Raw genomic sequence first — 2,490 nt, 5'->3', positions numbered from 1 at the left:
CATTCTGTTTTTGCTTTTTCAATTGATTTTGTGACTTCTCATGATCATCAACCTACAAAAAACATAAAATAACAAAGAGAAATAGATAACATATAACATTGGGTTGCCTCCCAACAAGTGCTTCTTTAATGTCAGTAGCTTGACAGAGGACTCTCATGGAGCCTCACATTTTCTCAGAGCAATGTTGGAACCTCCCAACACCAAACTTAGAGTTTGAATGTGGGGGTTCAACACCAAACTTAGAGTTTGGTTGTGGCCTCCCAACACCAAACTTAGAGTTTGACTGTGGGGGCTCTGTTTGACTCTGATTTGAGAGAAGCTCTTCATGCTTCCTCTCCATGGTGACAGAGGGATATCCTTGAGCCTTAAACACAAAGGATTCTTCATTCACTTGAATGATCAGTTCACCTCTATCAACATCAATCACAGCCTTTGCTGTGGGTAGGAAGGGTATGCCAAGGATGATGGATTCATCCATGCACTTCCCAGTCTCTAGGACTATGAAATCAGCAGGGATGTAATGGTCTTCAATCTTTACCAGAACATCCTCTACAAGTCCATGAGCTTGTTTTCTTGAGTTGTCTGCCATCTCCAGTGAGATTCTTGCAGCTTGCACCTCAAAGATCCCTAGCTTCTCCATTACAGAGAGAGGCATGAGGTTTACACTTGACCCTAAGTCACACAGAGCCTTCTTGAAGGTCATGGTGCCTATGGTACAAGGTATTGAAAACTTCCCAGGATCTTGTCTCTTTTGAGGTAATTTCCGCCTAGACAAGTCATCCAGTTCTTTGGTGAGCAAGGGAGGTTCATTCTCCCAAGTCTCATTTCCAAATAACTTGTCATTTAGCTTCATGATTGCTCCAAGGTATTTAGCAACTTGCTCTTCAGTGACATACTCATCCTCTTCAGAGGAAAAATACTCATCAGAGCTCATGAATGGCAGAAGTAAGTCCAGTGGAATCTCTATGGTCTCATTTTGAGCCTCAGATTCTCATGGTTCCTCATTAGGGAACTCATTGGAGGTCAGTGCACGCCCACTGAGGTCTTCTTCAGCGGCATTCACTTCCTCTCCTTCCTCTCCAAATTCGGCCATGTTGATGGCCTTGCACTCTCCTTTTGGATTTTTTTCTGTGTTGCTTGGGAGAGTACTAGGAGGGAGTTCAGTAACTTTCTTGCTTAGTTGTCCCACTTGTGCCTCCAAATTCCTAATGGAGGATCTTGTTTCAGTCATGAAACATTGAGTGGTTTTGATCAGATCAGAGACCATGGTTGCTAAGTCAGAGGGGTTCTGCTTAGAATTCTCTGTCTGTTGCTGAGAAGATGATGGAAAAGGCTTGCCATTGCTAAACCTATTTCTTCCACCATTATTGTTATTGAAACCTTGTTGAGGTCTCTCTTGATTCTTCCATGAGAAATTTGGGTGATTTCTCCATGAAGAATTATAGGTGTTTCCATAGGGTTCTCCTAGGTAATTCACCTCTTCCATTGAAGGGTTCTCAGGATCATAGGCTTCTTCTTCAGATGAAGCATCCTTAGTACTGCTTGGTGCATTTTGCATTCCAGACAGACTTTGAGAGATCAAATTGACTTGTTGAGTCAATATCTTGTTCTGAGCCAGAATGGCATTCAGAGCATCAATCTCAAGAACTCCTTTCTTCTGATTAGTCCCATTGTTCACAGGATTCCTTTCAGAAGTGTACATGAATTGGTTATTTGCAACCATCTCAATTAGCTCTTGAGCTTCTGTAGGCATCTTCTTCAAATGAAGAGATCCTCCAGCAGAGCTATCCAAAGACATCTTGGATAGTTCAGAGAGACCATCATAGAAAATACCTATGATGCTCCATTCAGAAAGCATGTCAGAAGGACATTTTCTGATCAATTGTTTGTATCTTTCCCAAGCTTCATAGAGGGATTCTCCATCCTTCTGTCTGAAGGTTTAGACTTCCACTCTAAGCTTACTCAATTTTTGAGGTGGAAAGAACTTTGCCAAGAAGACATTGACTAGCTTTTCCCATGAGTCCAGGCTTTCTTTAGGTTGTGAATCCAACCATGTCCTAGCTCTGTCTCTTACAGCAAAAGGGAATAGCATAAGTCTGTAGACCTCAGGGTCTACCCCATTAGTCTTGACAGTGTCACAGATTTGCAAGAACTCAGCCAAAAACTGATGAGGATCTTCCAATGGAAGTCCATGGAACTTGCAATTCTGTTGCATTAGAGAAACTAATTGAGGCTTAAGCTCAAAGTTGTTTGCTCCAATGGCAGGGATAGAGATGCTTCTCCCATAGAAGTCGGGAGTAGGTGCAGTAAAGTCACCCAGCACCTTCCTTGCATTGTTTGCATTGTTGTTGTTTTCGGCTGCCATGTCTTCTTTTTCTTTGAAGATTTCTATTAGGTTCTCTATAGAGAATTGTGCCTTAGCTTCTCTTAGCTTTCGCTTCAAGGTCCTTTCAGGTTCAGGGTCAGCTTCAACAAGAATGCCTTTGTCTC

The 2,490-nt window shown here is 42.3% G+C and overlaps 1 non-coding gene across 1 annotated transcript; it reads left to right on the top strand.

Annotated features, from left to right (window-relative positions):
- The first annotated feature begins 1,852 nt into the window (after positions 1-1,852).
- Positions 1,853-1,960, top strand: LOC130984190 (small nucleolar RNA R71). Its single transcript, XR_009088140.1, has one exon. It is a non-coding gene; the product is annotated as a small nucleolar RNA R71 (small nucleolar RNA).
- Positions 1,961-2,490: the final 530 nt, after the last annotated feature.

This window comes from Arachis stenosperma, chromosome 5 (assembly GCF_014773155.1).
Source record: "Arachis stenosperma cultivar V10309 chromosome 5, arast.V10309.gnm1.PFL2, whole genome shotgun sequence".
NCBI classification, from domain to species: domain Eukaryota; kingdom Viridiplantae; phylum Streptophyta; class Magnoliopsida; order Fabales; family Fabaceae; genus Arachis; species Arachis stenosperma.
The sequence above is the reverse complement of the archived record's forward strand: the minus strand, read 5'-3'. Positions and strand labels throughout refer to the sequence as shown.